This window comes from Diorhabda carinulata, chromosome 3 (assembly GCF_026250575.1).
Source record: "Diorhabda carinulata isolate Delta chromosome 3, icDioCari1.1, whole genome shotgun sequence".
Taxonomy (NCBI): domain Eukaryota; kingdom Metazoa; phylum Arthropoda; class Insecta; order Coleoptera; family Chrysomelidae; genus Diorhabda; species Diorhabda carinulata.
The window spans coordinates 26,015,514-26,036,364 of record NC_079462.1 but is presented as its reverse complement, the minus strand read 5'-3'; the positions used below and the strand labels follow the sequence as shown (position 1 = coordinate 26,036,364).

General features: G+C 32.8%; 1 protein-coding gene and 1 long non-coding RNA gene across 6 annotated transcripts in view; one reads left to right on the top strand and one right to left on the bottom strand.

The window, feature by feature from the left end:
- LOC130891862 (peripheral plasma membrane protein CASK) overlaps positions 1-20,851 on the top strand; it is a 378,618-nt gene that overhangs the window by 290,385 nt on the left and 67,382 nt on the right. The gene's annotated exons all lie outside the window — the stretch shown is intronic.
- Positions 4,359-10,368, bottom strand: LOC130891866 (uncharacterized). Its single transcript, XR_009058962.1, has 2 exons — positions 6,453-10,368; positions 4,359-4,681 (listed from the first exon to the last, which is right to left on the bottom strand). It is a non-coding gene; the product is annotated as an uncharacterized LOC130891866 (long non-coding RNA).

Genomic DNA, 20,851 nt, shown 5'->3' with positions numbered 1-20,851 from the left:
TCTACAATGTTTCCAAAAAAACTCTGAAAAGTTTCTTATTTTGGTCATAGTGTCATAGTGCTTCAATTAGTGACTCCTATTTCTTCCAAATTTTATCGCCACCAAAAACTAAAGAGGAACCCCCATATTCAATCTTTTTTGGTATAAATATCTCAAGGAAGTTTTTGCTGCAGCTTTTTCTCTACTTACCCAGTTTTTTCTATAATAATATTTAGTAATGGCCTACCGTCTGTTTTTAATTCTATGGATATTGCACAAAATCCCACACACTATATTGTAGTATATTGTTATTCAGTTTAAATAGTCCTAAAGAACTGGATAGTTCTGAAAGGTGCGAAAAGAAAACTATTTAACCAGCAAAAATGAATTGCATACAGCGAACCTTTTCATTTCAATCATTTCGCCAATGTTGTAGACCGCCGGGTAATCGTAGGATATCTAAAGAGTGCGCAGAATACGTTCTTGGATTAAACGGTTTGTTGGTCTATGTCATAAACAATATACTTTCTCTGCAACGGCGGAAAATTCACAGATTGAGGAAACTTAAAATCCATTTTACAGTTGATTATTTATTTAAATCTGTAATTTATAAGGTAGATCTTCATTTCTCTTCAGTAGATGTTCTCTCAATTGGGTATTATTCAAACCAAGAGCTCAACTATTCTTTTAGTAAAGTTGACGTTTTATCAGCAATATTAATTTTATTTTTAATAGATTCTCCAACGTATTCTTCTGTCGCGGCACAGAATTTACATCGTCAATTGCAGTTTCTCCCCTAAAATTGTTGCTGAAAAACGACCGAAGCAGGGAGTAGTAAACGACACTTTTGCTTTGTATGAACTAATCTTGTTATATCTTCACCAGTTAGTCTACTTTAACTTTGAAGATACCAGCACCATGTGATTCAAATAGCTTCTATAGTTTGTAACGTTAGGCTTAATTTGAGTCCCAATAATTTTTTCAAATATTCTCTACCCTACAACAGTAAGAACCCCCTTTTGTCAAGTTTGTCGTTTTTTGTTTCTTGACCCCGCGGGGGAAAGATTCACATGTTTTTGGATAGCTGTTGCTTCCAAAGCACTGCTCAGAGCTGCTAACACCCTCGTGCTATATCTATGCAGATTAACCTGGAGGATATTTATCAACATCCGGGTCGACATCTGTTGAGTTCAGTTACTACAGGGACACCAAAAGAAGGATGCAATTTGTAACCGCACAGTCCCAACCAAGTTGATAGTATCCAGTGGTCTTGGGATGATTTAAAAACTGCAGTGTCGTAGATCTTACCACCTGGGCTATGGTTCTCATTAGCTGAAGGCTACGTTCGTGGAGGAAAGTGGAAATTGCAATTTCCATCGAAATTACTTTAGTTGTTTTGTTAGTTGTTCATATTAATGTATGTCGTGTAGACATACCGCGAGAATAAATATTTTCTACGGATATGCACAAAACTTTTGCTACGGTTATTACTTTATCAATTTCCGCCTAGTTTCTGATGTCATTTTTCAAAATTTGACATAAATCTGATAGGAATATATAATTATATTAGGGAAACTGTTGTAGTGATGTGTGTAAAATGACGAAAAAAGAATTTTTGTACGCAAAGAAACCAGGGAAAAGTGATCCTGAGAATGCTTTGTGCTTTTGAAAGTGAGACTTCATATAATCATTACTAATGACGTGAAAATTTCAACTATACGGTTATGCAATATGTTGCACGAAAAAAGCTATCAGCAAGGTGGCTACTAATATTGCTTAATTCTGATGTAAAGTTCGGTTGAGTTACGATAAAAGCTATTCTTCTCAGTTGGAGTAAAATTTTTCTGCGTAATTCAAATATGCAAAGTCGCGTGAATAACTAAGAAAAACACATTTCTTGTCAAAAATCGTTTTTATTCATCAATGTAATCTCCTTCAAGAGCTATACAATCATTCCAACGCTTCTCTAACTTCTCGATGCCGTGTAAAAGGATTTGTCTTTTGCCTCATAATAGGCTTCAGTTCCAGCTATTGCTCCTTCATTTGTGCTAAATTTCTTACTGACAAGCATTTTTTGAGATCACCGATCAATAGACCTGGATCTGGACTATGCGGTGGAGGAGGGAGCAATTCAAAGTGTAATTCGTTCTATTTAACCATCGTTGCTATCGACTTTTGAATCGGTGCATTCTCTTGGTGAAATAGTGATTTTTTCTTCGACATATGAGGCATTTTTTCCCTGATTTTTGCATTCAAACAATCCAACAGCTTCGAACGTGGTTCACCGGCTGCAGTCTACTCAAATGATGATCGCTTTAATTCCGGAGTAAAGTGATGGATCCATGTTTCATTCATTGTCACATATTGACGCAAAAAATCTAGTTTTTCACGTGTAAATATGGTCTAAACACTGCTGAGTCATCAACACGTCGTTGTTTTTGATCGATTGTGAGTAGACGCTTCAACCATTTTGAAAAAACCTTCCTCATGGTCAAATATTGATACATAATTGCAAGCCTTCTGATATCCTTGTGTCCTCAGCTATCTCACGCAATTTTAATTTACAATTAGATATAACCAATTTGTGGACCTTTTGTGATGTTTTCTGGAGTAACCTCCTCAATTGGACGACAAGAACGTTCACTATTATCGGTATTTGTACGACCTCGTTTAAATTCAGCAAACCAATAACAAATTTTTTGCCTTTTCGAAGAAGCTGACTTTCAAAGTCATTGCTAAGCTTGTATAAATTTATACACGAAATTGTTTTGAATCCATTGTTCTCAAAATAACAAAAGTATCTTCATTTAAATGGCTTTCACTTTTTTCTGACTAATCGAAATATTATGAAATTTTACACACAGTTTTTTGAAAACTGGTACTCCATAGACGTCATATGGATTTGACGATGACAACGCCATCTGTGTGTCAGTCACACGACTTATTGATGTTATACTTTAAGCATTGATCGAGGATTATATTTACGTGTTGGCAAGTGAAATTTGTCATTTCTATCTTAGAGTTTACGGGTGATAAATATTAATGTAGTCAAATGCAATTAAACGGTGAAAATGTTGGAGCTATGACTGAATCAAATTCAAAAACAAATCATAAATGAACGCAATTCAACTTCAGGCGATTGTCACTGTTTACCGCCGCTACACTAACTTTGTCGAAGTTCGCTCCGATGTTTTCAGTATAAATAGAAGAGAAAAACTCTTGGTCGCTAGAGAACTAGAAGCGAGAGTAATTAGTTATCATTTAAAATATATTTAAAATGCAATGTAATTATCATAATAGAGATAAGATGGCTAGTACTATCAAGATAATTTCAAAAAATTTAGTTGCTTATGACACCAAGAACTTTTCGTTTTCATAACGCACACACATACATACACACAACTTAAATGTTAGATTGCTTTCCAAATATTACAATCATGTTACGTGCTTTTGACAGTTATGTTATTACAACATGTATAAAGTCATGACATGTCTCATTAATTTCACAAATTATGTACACGTAGCTGAGTTGAAAGCGACATTACACCCGACGACTATCTTCACTTGTTATGAGAACGAGGTAGGAAGTTTTCTGTGCATAACTAGTTGAATTCTGTACAAGACAATAAGTAGTAAAATATGCTTTTATTACATTTGTATCTTTGAGAATTTAGAAAATAAAAATGATAAACAGGGAAAATAGTAATGAAATGAGAACAAAACGTATTTTAAAAACCCAATTAGTGCTTTATTACGTCACAACTGTTATTTGAGGTTAGAATTATAAAAGTGAATATTATCTTATTGAAATCTTAAATACGTTTTTTTAAAAAAGGGGAGTTTATCAAATAAAACGCCAGGATTTCATCAATTGTTATTGTTGTAATTTTTTATCCGAAAGTGCAGAGTTTTTAAAAGAATTAAACTTACTTACTACGGTATGTATAAATCATGATTTTTTTATTGGATATTTTAAGAACCGTATGTTTTCCATAATAGGTCTAACGGTTGCTCCTTCTTCGATATCTTCTTATTCTGACTCTAGATTGTCACTCCACCTCTTCCGTGGTCGACCTGTACTCCATGTGCCAATTGGAGACTTATCCCTTGCTATCTTAAAAGGTAGGTTTGTTTCATTGTTTTTTAGGCTGTAATACCCGTTCGAATGATATCTGGGTCACATAATCGTTTGATGTTTTCGATTCTTTCTTGGTCTAATACTGTTTTTTCTGAGATCAGCCTGTGAATTTTCATATCTTTGATCTCTAAAAGTTGTTTCTGATCTTGCTTCTGATGTATAGGTTATCTTAGGTCTGATTGTCGATTTGCAAATTCATGTCATTGTTTCTTGGGTATTTGTTCCACCATACTACGTTCTGCAGACATCCCGTGACCTTATTTTCTCTTTCTACTTGTCCTCTTATCTCGTCTTACGTTTCTATAACTGGTAATGTCAATTTCAAGGTACTTGTATTCCATTCTCTGTTGTATTATTTGACTTTCTTCTTTTGGTGTTGTCATGCATATGGTTTTTTCAGTCGAGGTAGTCATATTATACTGTTTTACCTTGATATTAAAGCTATTCAATAATCTTTGAAGATCCTCATCGGCATAACACAGGATCTAAGCTTGAAACACATAACATTAGTTCTTCATTAAGAAGCAGCTGAGAAGTTGGTTTATCTCTAGTATAAGAATAAATCTGAAAAAACGGATAAAAATTATACCTGGTGAATTTTCAGTGACCTTAAGAATTTCACGTTTTTACATTTCCGTTTTCATTGATAGATTTCGGAGATATCATTATATTTTGATATGCTTTATACAATCAGTAGAAGATCCGACCTTGGCTGGGCTGATAATAGAATGAAACATATTTCACAATTAATTCAGTACATTGAAAAATATGTTGAAAATGTTTTGGTTAAAAAAATCGGATATGCTATTTCTAATAATTCTCAAAAAAATTGTTATTGAATGATACAACATGAAGATAATAAGAAAAATCTATTGTGAAATATGAAACTTATAGAATCTGCAGCCATTGGGTTACTTATTATTTACCTAGATGCACTACTGTGTGTCAGGTATATCAGGTATGTCGATGCCAATTACTTTTACTTAATTGGATAATAGAAAACAAATATAAACGCTGATTTATTGCGAATACGTTAATATAGGATTGCCTGCAAAAAAATTCTATCATTTTATTGAAGTAATACCAATTGATCAATTGAGACAATGACCATTCCATTTTACTAGATGAAATTTGTAAGGTGGCGCTTTTATGAATATATTCCTGAAAGGATTGCAGATACTGCAAACGTCATAGTGTGTTATAACTTCAGTTTTCATTAAAATCCGTCGTTGTTACACAATTCAGCGAGTTTCACATTTTATTATCCAAATTAAATTTAAATGGAATTGTTTCTACGAGGAATTCTGATATAACATTTAATGAAATATGTAATGTTCCTTAAACTAATTACTTTGCTTGTGAAAAAGTTGGGAAGAGAAGCGCTGTGATAAATTGAAACAACTTGCGATACCAGGAAGAATTGCTTAAGGATTTTCAAGAAAAATTTTCCTTTCGATGAACGAATTTACCAAAAAGTTACAATTCCATTTATAGATGAATATTTTTAAAATTTTTTTAAAAACGCAAAGATTAACATAATATATAAAAACTACTAAGAACATCAGAATATTGATGAGTGCTACCTTGACATTGGTTCTCTGGGAGTAGCCCAAGTGTTTCCTAATGTCAAACAATTCATCAGTCTACCAAATATCATGTATACGTTTTATTTGTATATTCATTATGTAAAACTATAATTATATAAGAACCTTCATAGTTTGGAGCTTCCACTCACTAATCTTTGATTTTTCTTGTACTCTAACTCAAAAATAAATCTTCGATATAATCGTTGGTTGTAGAAATGATGCTTTCGAAGAAATTGTAGGTCAAATAAAATAAAAATTGTGTAGGAGGATTATCAGTTCAAACATCATTGGATAATACCTCTTCATGGTGAGGAGTTTCATCTGGAGTATCAGGGAACTATCATCATTATCTGAATTCGAAGCAGGGTCATCCTCACTCTGAATGATTTGCCAGGTATTTTAAATCGCTAAGATTAACTGACGGTTTTCAATGACTTTTTGAACTAGACCTAACATATTTTGCTTTTAATGATTACAATAGACCGACGCAAGTGTTATAAAATAAAGTAGTTCTAGAGTGAAGATTAACAAGCTTTTTTAAGAAAAATTCACTGCTTTATTCACGCCCTAATGACATTAGTCCTACTAACCATAGGATTGTAAGCCGTATCATGAACTATTGCTCCATCAGATCTATTTTACCGTGGATTATGTATGATATATGTTTTTGTATATATCATTTCGCTGTTTCCTTTTTATTTATAAGCTTTATAAAATATAAATCTCTACTAAATCTTGAAACAACTTACCAACGTATTAGTCCCAAAAGTAAAACTGAACCTAAACTAAGGTAAACGATTATATTTGCTGATTTGTACTTCTAATGCACTAACCATTTCTATAGGATTAAATACACAAGAAGGTATACCGGTTTTCCAATTTAAAACTTTCGAAGCAATTCCTTTTTTTGTAGGAATATTGTTAGGAATGAAAAATCTTTGCATGTTTTCTTAATTCTGGTATTGATAATTTCTTTGTTGTACATAATTCAAAAAATACACTGCAATATAACTTTGACTATTTTTATCGATTTTCTCTGAAAGAAAGCAGCGAATACGTGACTGGGAAACGCAAGAATGTATTCTTGTGACGTTGAAGTATTTGCGACCACTATCTAATGATGCCTTGTTGCCAACTCACATTATCTTAAGGAAAATTTCACGTTCAGTTTAGTTTTTGTTGATATCTTTCAATTTATTTTATTGTCAGTAGAAGTATAACATTTTTTACGATATTACTATATGTCCATGTCATGTCATTAATGTAATTAAAAACAGTTCACAATAATTCAAAAATATCAACTCATGAGAAAAACAGGAAACAAGAGTTGTTCACCCGTGAAGTCAATAGTCATTATCTTCTGTCTCCTTTTTATATAATCTACTTCCAAGAGATGTTACTTATCTTTTCTTTTTGTCAAAGTTAAATTCCTTTCTAAGAGTTTCTGGTCATGAAGGGAACAAAAGAAGAAGTGATACCTAAGACACAGACACAAGATACAAAGACAACAAGAATTAGAACTAAAGTACAATCGTTTTAATTCAGAAGACCTTCAAATTGTGTTAGTAGTCAATACAGAATTGAGATTTTCACATGCTATTTCCCCACGTTAGTGATACTTCACAGAGTCATCAATAACAAAAAAACACTAAATTATAAACTACTGCAATCGGAGAAACTTAAAGACAATCGGTATTTAAGTACATATAAATCATTAAAGGATTCTAATATATAATGGCCACCTAGTGAAAATGTAGCTTACGTTTTTCCCATAATCATACCTTTATATCCAATTCAATGAGTAACTCCTGTACAAGCTTAGAATCAAGCGGTCTCTCTCTAGTTTCTCTCTTTTGGCTAACTCTATTATACTGTAATAGGAAAGTGGTGCCTGCATTGTAGACATTCCTATAGTATTGAAACTTTATAGCGTTCGGAAAAGACGTGCCTTGGTAGCTGCTTGTCGAGTAGATCTGGCAACTACTGCTCTAGGTAGGTCAGGTCAGGTATGATGCCAGCGACCTTTTTTTCTGGTCAACTCTAGATCACTTTAAGTAAATTAGTGAGTCGAGCATCCTCAGGGTATAATTGCCGAAGTTGTGCGAGTAATACTCCAAGGATGGACGAATCTGGGACTGGTAGAGAAGCTGTTACAGAATATATAGGTTTTCGAAATTGTATTTCCAAGATCAATGTTGATGATAGTGGTTGTTGTCTAAGGGATTGGATGTTGATTGGGAGGGATTATTTGAACGACGATACCAGTGTGCTATTATCGTCGAAACTACAGGTCGGGTTTGCAGTTTGGCCCAGTAGATCGTTGATGTGAAAGAAAAAGAGGATATTATAGGTGACACTATACTACCCTGGGCAACACCACCGTTTACTAGAATCTTTTTTTGATCCCTCAGAGGGATGAATCTTTGAGAAAACTATTGATTTAATCGATGAATGAGAACAACAAACCTATGATCTCAATTTAGTCATCAGATCAGAGCAATTACCTAGGATTTCCTATATCTGTCTATAGCTTTAGTTCATACGTTAGTAATGCAGGTCAAAGGTCCCCGATTGATATTTGTTTACAAAAGCCGTATTGATGGTCGGTGATAACGTTCAACGTTAGCGGACTCTAAATAACTCAAAATTTGCTGGTGAACAACTTTCTCCATAATCTTGGCAATCATTTGGACTAAAACAATCGAACGGTAGTTGTTGGGGACTGTCTTGTTTCTTTTTTTTTGATATGGATTGAACTCGAGCAAAAAAAATACCTCTTCTATTTGATAGAAAACTGATGTATATAGCGGACTTAATAGTTTAGTTCCGCATCTTTTTAATACGATTAGGGGTGTTCTCTTAAAGCCAGTAGCTTTATTGATGTCCAAATCTCTGACATGTTTTGTCGGTGTCGGCATTCTATTTCTAGTATAGATGAATCATCTCCAGGTAGGCTGGGTTGTACTTTGGTACTTTGCCCTACGATTCAAAAGTTAAGTTTAAAGTAACTTAATGAGACTTAACAAGTCCCCTTTCTCTTTTGTCCATGTTCTCTAGTAAATGGTGAAATTTGATTCAGTACAAGTCTTATTTTACAGATCCTCATCAATTTGGACAATTGATGAGTCTGTTCATCACTCTCTCATTATATCTTTTCTTGGTAGCATCTACGGTCTGCTTGTAGATATTACTGAAGACAACAAAGTTTGTAGGATTTCAGGTACTAGGATTTGTACACCATTTGCGATAACCTATTACAGTTTCAAATAAATTATGAGTTGTTATTTGCAAAATCATTCAATAAGTAAGGAATATAGACTTCCATATTTACATAGATTACTCTTTAAATCTAGTTCACACATACTGATGCGTCGCTGGAATTGAATCAAATATTATTACTAGAAAACATATGAGGAGAAACTTTTCGATTAGGGGAAACTATAAAGACTGCTCTGTTTATTTACATTCTTCAAAATAATAATTCTTATATTTAATTCGTTATCTTTAAACACACTTTCAAATTATTTATATATTTTCAGTCAATATTCCTCATTCATAACAGATTCTCTCCGATTTGGTAACTTCCATGAAAAATAACATAGTAGAAGTTTTGGCAAACGGCGAAAAACTTTTCAAAAAACTGAACTATTATAATGTAACAATTCGATTAAAATAAATTTGGCAACATCCTGATATAACTTCGCATTTTATCGTTAACATTCGTTGCGACCTAGTTTATCTGGTCACTATGAAGGACGTTATCACGTACTTGACAATTTTCTTTTTGCTTTTCATGAATTTTCTTATTGTGCTGGTATCTCAGTTTTATAGTAGAATGAATATTTAATTCAGGCACGTAGTAGAGAACAAGATTTTTATTTTATGAGATTCAGTGATGATGATAAGATACTATCAAGTGTTGGAAATAAATTTCAGCAAAGAAAGAAGAGGACTATAATAAATACTCATTTTTTCATTAAAACATGGATCGAATTCCAATTGATTAATAACAGAGTAACGATTGAAAAGACACCCTGCCATATTCAACTACGTCGTCTATATCAAATATAGATACTATATTTCTGTTTGAGTGTCAGTATGTCTTAAAACTTCGTAAATATTCTTGTTAAAGTTCGACGATACAAGATTCCATGATAACTATATTGTTACTCCAATTAGAAACTTACACAGTTTATTTTATATTCGTCGGATAATATCTTTGGTAACATCGTCTATTTTATTAGTACCAGTTAATTTTCTTTCCTTTTCTATGATTTGTAATAACCTCCACTTGTATAACGCGATAGATGGTAATAATACGGTTGGAAAATAATAATCCATTCTCAATTTAACACAGTACAACGAAGTTCTAATTTTTGCAACAATAAATCCAAATTCTGCAAACCATAGCGAAGTAAACTTTTTTGTTTGACAATTTTGGACGTTTTATTAAATTCGGCATCAAAATGTATCAATAAATCAGCATAAATTTGGGCAATTTTCATTCTCCTCTAATAAATAAGAATTTGGAGTTCAAGACACCGTGGACAACCGATTTTTGCTTTCTTGGAAGCTCTTTCGTCAGGAGTAATTTACTCGACTGTACTTTGGTTTCTGGGGCACAATGATATGCCGAGTTTTATCTACTGTCACATTTTAACAAAAAAAAAATCACTTGGATTATATCAAATTTATCCAAACATTCAATTGATTTGGCGAGGGAAGTTTTGATCAGCTTTAAGTCTTCGAGACACCTGTTTTGCAGATAGTTTTATTATATGTAATGTCTTATTTCAAATTTTGCATAATCGTTCGATTAACATTTTCTAAAAAGTTTGAAATTGGAATCCAGATATTATGTTAAAAATATAGATTTAATTGTCTAATGCGCGTTTCAATAGTAATCATTATATCATTTATAGAGAACGAAGGTAAACCGAGCAATTTCTAAGTACTCTTGATCAGCATGAGTTCTTGTTGAGTCTATTTTCTTAAATACCATATTAATCTGAGAAAATCTATCAATCTTAAAAATTGAGAAGTTTGGAATGAACTATTCATTATTCTATTTAGATTTTGCTTCTCTTCATCGAAAATGCTAATCTCATGAAAAAAAATTAAACTAGTAGTGTCGAATCACGCATCACCATAATTTCACCACGTATTTTGTACGTACATTTCGAGTTTAATATTCATTACAAATATCCAGCCGCTCGTTTTTCACTGTTTCATAGCCAATTTCATGTTTGTAACTAGCAAAGATACGTATGCGGATTGATAATAGCATTTTTAAACATGCGTATTTTTCAGAATTGTGTTTCTGGTGGTCTAATATTGGGGAAGCTTCATAATATTCAAATATTCATAAAATTATATCGCATCCAAAAACATGCCTCTGATACTTCCAAATTTCATGAATCCTCTTTTTAAATGAAACAGAGATTATAGGGCATTTGATTATGAGATTATTTCAACTTTAGAGCCAAATATCTAAGTTATTTCTTTTAGATTGAGAACAACTAACAGTCTCTAGTGCCTAAACTGCACATGTTTGCAACTGGTACATTCAAGTACATTTTTCTTCGCCAAATACTATCTTTTCTTCCAAATCTATATTAAATGGACTTAATAATTTGGCATCATAGTTTGTGTTACCTTTTTCAAGCTAGCAAAAAATATGGTTCATACCACAACCAACAGTTAGTATGAAATAATTAGCTGACAAACTCATCTTCAATTATTGACTTGTTGAAATCCATTTGTTCTACTGCTGTGGGGTCTCTTGTATGTATGGTGTGAAACAACACAAGGTTGTCAAATGATTACGATTGTGGTGGATTATGAGCAAACGTACCACTCAACTTCTGAAGTGAGCTCTCTCATGCTCAGGTGGTTATTGGAATTGGAACCAAAGAGCTATGTTAGATGCCTGTGGTTTTAACAATCCCTCCCACTCATTCTCCCAAACGGAGAATATCGTGAATTGTTTAATTGTTTTTTGGTTATAGAGATCTCAATTGGACCCCCAGAATCTTTGACATCTTGCATGCTTCTACGGCTTCGACAATTGTTTTACTATTGATAGTCCACAATCTAATAGGATTCATCAATCTAGTTGAGTGATGGTAATTTTAGCGAAGAAAATGTTCTACGAAAATATAAAAGTTTCTCCTCAAACCACGAGGTAGTCTATCCAAGCAATGCGGATATGTGTTCTCTTCGCTGTAAGTGTAAATTGGTGCTGGGCGAAATAATAAAAATATTTCCCAAACATTTCCAAGCTACAATTTACTGTAACATACATTGGACATATTTCTCATCTATGTTCTTTAAAGCTCAAATCATATTTGTTATATGTACCGATAGATTCCCACACTTTCGTTTTGTCAACATATTCCATGTTTGTTGTTTCAAGAGGTCTATCATCGGGCATTCTATCTATTTGGACTCTTCTTTGTCTTTGTTTTTTCTGACCCATCTTACCTGAACTCTTTAATATATTTATTTTATCATCGAATGAGATATGGGCTCACTTCCTTGAAGGCTAGTCTGCTGTTGGTTTTCTCGTTAATATACTGTGTTTTCTCTGTAATTATCTGGCTGAGCTCATAGTACTGCCGTTTTTGAAGAGATCTGTTTTGCCCATTAAGACCAACTTTGTCATGAACTAAATTCAAATGCTAGATACCTCTTTTAAAAAATAACAAGTTGAATTAAGCAATGTCACATCGTAGGTCAATAACAATTAATGCTCTGTCCGTTTCTCTCATCGATGTCAACATTAAACTGCAAAGTCGGTTCTTCCTCTTCATCACAAAGATATTTGAAGTGAAATTGGCCCAAACCAATACGTTCTGGTTGCTCTGTAAAAGTGCTTATTGGAATTAACCATTACCACCACTAACTTGCGAATAAATGTCGTCTCGTTCGAGTAACAACTGTTCCTAGTAACACCGGAGACGAAGTGTCTAGGGCAATAAACTACGCTAAAAACAGAAAAGCAGTAAAGGTAGATTAAGAGCGCTAAGAAATACTTGAGCTGCTTGTTTAATAATATTTATAAAATTGACAGACATTATCCTACCAAATTGATTGAGGTTTTAGCCTTATGATATACGTATTAAAAATATTTCAGACAGAATAATTTACAATAGAGAATATAAAAAAAATTGATGAAGAAATAAAAAAATACTCAGTTTGGTTCTATCAATGAATTAGATATGCGTGAAGCATTATTTGATATAGTAAGACAAAATAAGGAGCTAAAAATTCTGAAAAAGTGACAGATCATAAACATCACTTAACACTAGAGTGTTGAGTAGTGTTCAAGCATTGTTGTGCCTATGAATATGAAAATGAAATTACAGGACAGTCGAAACGACAGATAGCGCTTTCAGCTAGGTTTAGTTTTTTCTTGGATCTCGATATTTAAGAGTCATTGCTGGCCTAAATCTCGGCCTCCACTTGTCTAATATAATGCAATCAATCAGAACACCCAAGTTAGGCTACAGTACTAAAATATATTACGGAATAGAAATATGATCATAGTAAAACTCAAAGAGCAAGACTGTAATATTACACTAACAATATATCAAATTGATTCAATTGATTTAATAAACAGAGTATGATTTCAATTGGAGCAATGAAAAAAACTAAACGTTAATCATCTAAAAGATTTTGGATGTACTTGAATAGAAGACAATCATCTCATAGAACTACTATCTATAATTGGTGAGTTCAAATGTATATTAAACGGACGTACTTTATGAAGAAGTTTCTCAAAACACATATTTGTAATCTATAAAAACAGAAGTTTTATTCGATACTGAACACTTATCTGACATGCTAATTCGAGATAGAAGAAGAGACAAGGAGTAAAAAAATCCATTAGGTGCCATTATAAAAATTTATTACTTCAGAATCCAAAACGAAGGCTATTCCGTTGGATATGAATTATTTAAATGAACTGAAGGAGAATCTGGATAAATCGTTATTTTTATAAGCTTCGCTTACTTTGTATATAGATTACAATAAACGTTTTAAAAGAGCAGGTTATTGTAGGGAATACTGGGAAGACAAATTTTGATTGACGGCATTCATAAATGTTAATCAACTTGCATAGAGGTTTTATTATTACTTGTAGAAAACGCGGGAGACATTGCAATATTGAAAATTAAATATAATTAGATTATCAAGGTATATATTTGAGTATACTCATTCATATATAGAACCATATCTAGTTGGGCTATGCTAAAAAAGCTGTGTACTGATGCTCAGTTCTAAAGCATAAATAGAACGATCAATTATTGCGAGAACGCATTACATACTTTTCCCATCTCAAAATAGAACTCCAGTCAAACAGCTTAGCGTTCAAATAAACTTAGCATATTGAAACAAACGTCTTCCCAAACAGTAACTGTACCATCTGCAACCTTCCTATACTGCTTTTCAATTTCTGGTCTTTCGAAAAAGAGCCAACTATAAGAATATCTCGCTTAATTTATGGAAAGTAGGATCCCCTCCATTCAATATCCCAGGTCACATGTTCATTAGTCACTACCACCTCAGTCGATTTGCGTTAATAGAACTTTTCTCATAAGCCGTCGAATAATTTATGACATACTATTTGATGCCGTTATATCCACAGTTAAACAATCACACTAACTCAAGATATATCTGGAGGTCAACAACTGATAGTATGTCACGAACCGAAATGAAAAAGGCTACCTGTGAGCTCTGCGTATGCAGATAATCCTTAAGTTGTACATAGAGTCTTTCACTAAAGATCCTCCGTTGTATATAAACTTCCTACCCATTGGACAGAGTTCAACATCGCATATATCACACTATCATAGGATCCATGCGTACGGTCAACTATCCTCTTGAAGTCCTACTGGATCTTCCACCTTCTAACCTAATCATACATTTCGGGGCAATGTGAACGGGAAGCAAAAGTTTAATATCTTACTCTTAATAAGGCATTGAAGGCATTGAAGGCAAAAACCACTGAGTACATAGTACATAGTACTAGTACATAGTACATAGTACATAGATGATTCCAGTATGAATAGATTTTGCGAAAGACACTTGAAAATAAGTAAATTTTACCCGCTTGAAAACATAATATCGTCTTCCAAACCGAAGTAATCTGTATCTGCTCATACAGCAGAGCTGGTATTAAAGCCCTAATGGTGTGCTGAAGTGGCTACAAGGTTCAGCTCGTTTGGAAGCTAGATCCGACGAGCCTCAAAGGCAACCACGAGCGGCATTCTCTTGCGAAATTCCGATCAGCTAGTCTACTAATGGGTTTAGAACCCCTTATTGTTGAAGTCAAAAGTATAGCTATAACATTTCTCACTAGTCCGTTCGCAAGACAAACATTATGGGGATGGATGGAAACAACTGGTATGAGACAAGTGAAGATCTTCCTCTCTTATCGATCAACTGATACACTTAGATACACGCGAAATTCGACTGTCACTGGTCTTTTCATCGTACATGGTCATCTAAGACACCATCTCTAGACTATAGGCATCATGGATGATCAGGAATGACGCTGTTATATGGAGTAAGAAGAAACGACACATCATGTCATCGATGAGTAACCAGCACCCACAAGAGCGAGGTTCAAACACTTGAGCAGGCCTTGCAGTTTATCTTGTGATGTGAGAAGGTTAAACCAATGATTTTTTTAAGGACAACGGCTGTTGATAATTTTAAATGGTGCACGAGGGGCCAATTATAAGGTATACGTGCATAACTACCCAATTATGAACTGTGAATTATCTTTCGATAATCAAACTGTAGTCTTCTGAGGCCGGTTGTGAATGCGCGCCAGGCAGAGTAATTACTGGGATTATTTCAACTAATACTCTCAATAGTTTAAGCGAGCTTCAAGCACGTGTCTAGTTTATCTAAGCGACAATCCGTCTTTGCATGAAGAGATAATTTAAAATTACGCCTACACAAAAATGTTACATCAACATTTACAATTGAATAAATTTTTTTAGGTTAAGGTTTTTGGTAATGTATAATCAACATAATATTGTTTCTTATAAAATTTATTGTATATTTTTCATGGTCTCTATCATAAAAATATCACTACTGATTTGGAATTAACGTTTTGTTTATCCGATTAATAAAATATAAAGAGATGAAAGTCAGAAATTTATGAGCCATCAAATATCAGTTCAATTAAAAAAATACAAGGTTATAGATCAACATCAATAAAAAATATGAGCTGGCAATTAAATAAGTGATATTTGTTTTCAGGTAAGCAATTATGAAACTTCTGGAAAATTTGGCGAATTTGTCATACAATATTGGGTTATGTCATTAGGCTTCAGTTCCATAAACAAAAAGTCATAGAAAACTTTTAGTTAATTGATAGTTTCGAAGTGAATGGTCCATATAATAGGTATCTGCAACACTGTTCCGTATGAAACAGAAAAAAACTATTCGACAATTGAAGATATGGAAGGTCGGTAGAGTTCCGTGGCCTATACTTTACGTTATCTTAACTTATGAGATCCCAAAAGTATTCAAATTTGCAGACGAGACTGCTGTTATTACTTAGGAGCTATTATTGTTTATAGTAGAAATAAAAAAGTGGAGTAAAAGAGAACAAAGCTAGACAAAGTATAGGTATAGCCGTTACGAAATAAAGTGCAGTGTAATGAATTTGCATCACGTTATAAAAGTGGTTAAATTAAGGAAATCGATGATTTTATCATGAAATATATTTTTAACGTGAAATCTGCATCAGGTCTCCGACAGAACTTGAAATGTTCGGTATCCAAATTTCATGATAATGTTCACAACATGGACACGCGTAAAGAAAATTTCACAAAATAACAAAACCACATTAATGCCCATAATATTCGAGAATCTACATAATTTTAACATTAATAAATCACTTTAGTAAACCTACGGTCTTATCAAATTCTGAATTTCTTGTTTTGCTTTCGACAGATGGATAAAATTTCATGCAGTTGTCAGATCTAATTTAAATTTTTCTACTTTCTCGTGATACATCGACCTCTTTTAGATGACTCTCGTATGATGAACACCTAGTCATTTATCACCGCTTTTCAATTTTCAGTAAATCGCGGGCGTACTTTCCCGACTGATTTATTACTTTTGAGAAAATAATGATCACTTCTAATCCACTCAGCTGTATGTATATGTAGTTTATGATGTCACTGACACAGACTTGCTTGTAAGCTGAAGTGTCGGACAGGCATACATCGATTTTATCTTCCTCTTCAGATCGTCTATAAACCAAATAAACTATCATACCTTTTTTTCAAATGTTGAGAATTAACTGAATGAATATAATTCAAAACCAATATTTTTTATTTTAGATAGCCGAAAATAATTATTCTAAAAGTAATTCGACTCAAACTTCATTTACAACAACAAAATTTATCAATTAACATAACTGATTTATTATAAATAGTGTAATTTGTGATATGTTTTAGTATTTTCTTGTGAATACTGCTTTTCTTAAGAAAAAGCTTTTCCGAATCGAAATGTATAATAGGCGCAGTCCCAGTAGGATTCATGCGGTCGTGTATTTTTACGCAACGTCGATATAAAAAACTTGACTCAATATTTTGATATATAGTGTGAAAACTTACAACCCATGAGGGAACAAGCCAGCATTCAGATAGCCTGTAAGTGCCATGTTCCATATTTTTTTGTATTTTTCTTCTCCTTATCTTTTACATACAAATATTTATTTTTTATGAACAAATTAAAAAATTTATTTGCCAGATTTAATAGATAAAATATAAAAAAAGAGTAATAATTCAGATTCATACGACGGCAAATACAAAAGTCATTAATTTTATATGAACCTGTATTTAGGAGAAATCAATCGGAAAAGCTGAGGTTTTGGTGTGGCCTAAAATAAAATAAGCACTCAAACAATGTTTTGCGGATACACACGACCTAGACTGTATTTTACAGGAATTAACTGGAACAAGGCCGTTCAAAAATGGAATTTAGTAGCTTTGGAAAATAGATTGAAATTATTAAAAAGTCAAACAATAATAACAAAGTAATAATTTTAGTCTAAGCGAAACTGATAAAAAATGCCAAACTAATCACTGTGAGAAAACTGCTCTGAGCACAATCGTGGCAGAATGTTCAGGCACAATAAAAAACAACATGCATTTAAAGAAACCTATACTATGTTGACGAGTTTGAAAATTTCGAGGAACTTTACTGCCAGTTCTATGAGCCCAAAACTCGAAATAATAATATAGAATCAATGACAAATGATAGAAATAATCAATATAATAATAAATTGGCAAATAATTCTACCATTATCAATATAATAATAATAACAAAAATGAATTAAATTATCCTAGAAATAATGACTATAATCAGTATAATTATAGTCAATCAATTAACATAGAACCTTCACCATAGCAACATCGTAATTATTCTACTGACTGCGCCAATTATATATTTTAATTTGTAAATCTATTTATAAAATAAAACTTCATTTACATCAAAACACTGAAATATTGGATTCACAAATTACATTGTTATTTGTGAATCTATGTATTGTTGTGTTTTGTAGTGCATGAGGTTTTTTGAGAAACAGCTTTTCCGAATCGAAATATATAATTACGATTTAGTTACTAATCTTGTATCTTCCAAAAGAGAGAAAACCCAGTCAATTAAGTTTATTGTATTATAGTAATTTTAAAAAATCATCGAATTTCAAATTAGGGAGTTCACAGATAAATTGAAAAAGAAAGAAATGTATAAACTTAATGATATACTGGTTTAAGACAGGAAACAATGGAAGTAAAATTTTCCTGCTAAATGTATTAAACTTATTGTTATACCAGATTATCTGTCAGAATCTTCAATGAGGCGAGGATAAAATGTGAGAAGCTGACAAGCTAAATTTGGGATCAAGAATTTGTGAAGTCATCAAGGTTATGAAGCGAGAAGTATATTAGTTCAGGAGACATTTAGGCAAAATCTTCTACGTACTAACCATAGCCCAAAAATGTGTCTTGCAGATTGGTCCGCAATTGAACATGTTTTGGATAGATATGGTCAAAAACGCATTGAGTATAAAATATAGACCAATAGATGTACATTAAGTTTATTCAAGCTTCCAACTGTGTACGCCGATTATTAAGTTAAGTTGATAAGAGGATTATCAATTTTATTTACTTGACTTAGTTAAAATCGAAAAATATTTGAAAATACAAATACTAATTCCATAAGAATTTACCTATGAAGTAGTAAAAAATGAAAACTGTCAAATTACTCTTCACTATAAGGGCGATAATAAAGAAAATGGACGTTTATTCACAATTTATTTCAACGTCATCTATTGTACCAAAGCTACAATAAACAATAATTATTAACGTGAGTAGCGTTACCAAACTTTGTCCCTATACTAAGTATGCGATTATGAATTGGTTTCCGCGGTTTCTTTAGTAGTTTGAGAACGAATAAGGGTTCAGTTTTAATTCGGTTTTATCAAGAATTCAACAAAGTTCTACTAAAGCATACTAAAGGGTATCTTGGAAATTTAGCGTACTTTGGATTAGAGCTCACCGCATTCATATACATACTCTAAAAGGAAAAGTTACACATTTTTTGTTATTAAATGAACAAATCTCGATAAACTGACCTTAATATGTCATTCCAATTGATTTTATGTGAGGTTTGAGTTGATTAGGTGAATATATTCGTAAGTGTTTTTATAGATTTGCCCACCTTTTCAAAATTTGCACTGCACGTCACTGATATACTGGTCGTCTGAAATTATCCAACAAATGTTGATCTTTTGCATGAATTCTCTCCAAATCATACAATTTTTATACCTACGTAATCGCAATCGCGAACAAATTGGTTGTTCCGGAGGAGTCATCAACAAATATTTATTGAAATTACTTACTTTTACCAGCGGTTATGGTTATCTCTTCACTGTTCGAGAATAGGCTATTCATTTACATCTTAGTACAATGGTCAAAAGAAAAGCTGAAGTCACAAGAGACAGCAATCGAATGCCAATTGGTCTTCCAGCTTCTAGTGAGGTCGTTGAAAGGAAAAAAAGGAAACATAAAATGGCAACTACCAGGAGCATCAATGTAGCTCATGCCAAAGATCCTAATTATTTTTTATTAATTTGTTTCTTTCCTCAAGTTATACCCTCGTCAGTTATCATTTTCCAGGAACCTTTTTTTTGCGTGCTTTCGTTTCAATTCAAGACAACTAAGTGAGGACATTTTATACATGTTTTCTACCCTAACTAGAAAAAAGTAGCAGGCTAGGAAGAGTTTTGGACGGTTAATACGTGGTACATTCTAGCTAAATACGTTCGTGACGTATTTGGTAAGGTATTTAAATGACTTTCATGTTCATTTGAGGTTGTGTCCGCCGAGGCTAAGGTTTTGATTCAATTCAATTAAAAACCATACTGTAAACAGTACGCTGAACATATTTTTTAATTTTCATCTTATAAGGTGTTCCAACACGGAGGAATTTTACTTATATTGTTTTGTCTTTATTACTTGCAAAATCATTCTATATTCATAATTCACGTGCGCAAAAATGTTTTGATATACTTATTTTTTTATTTACTATTTTGTATTAATAAGTTTTACGGTTGTACTTTTATCACAACAAAAGCCGCTCTATACTCACAGCTCGTAGGGGCATGAAAATCTGGCAGAGCTTGACTGAGTAATGAACCTAATTAATTTCCGTAGAGGATTTGTACAGTTTATGCAATAAATTTCAGGGGTCATTCATGTTTCCAGAACAAATTTGTGCACAGTTCCAAGACACATGAAACTGATTTTATAAGAACTTTTAAACAACTTATTTAAAGAGCTAGGCATTTTCCGGCTTACCGACACTAGAAAGCTATAAATTAGTTCATAAAAGTTTGAAATTTCCAGTTCGAGAGTAATTGAAAAAACTAGAAACGAATTATGTGAAATGAGGCTGAAATATTCATATTAGGGACAATGGATTTTCAAGATTTTTCTAAAACCCTTGACTAACGTAACCTAACCAATTGACTTATGTATTCTCAGAAACTCTCTAGGTAGAACTAACAGTGTTGGCATACTTTAATACAGGATATAGAATACAGAATAAAAAAAAATGA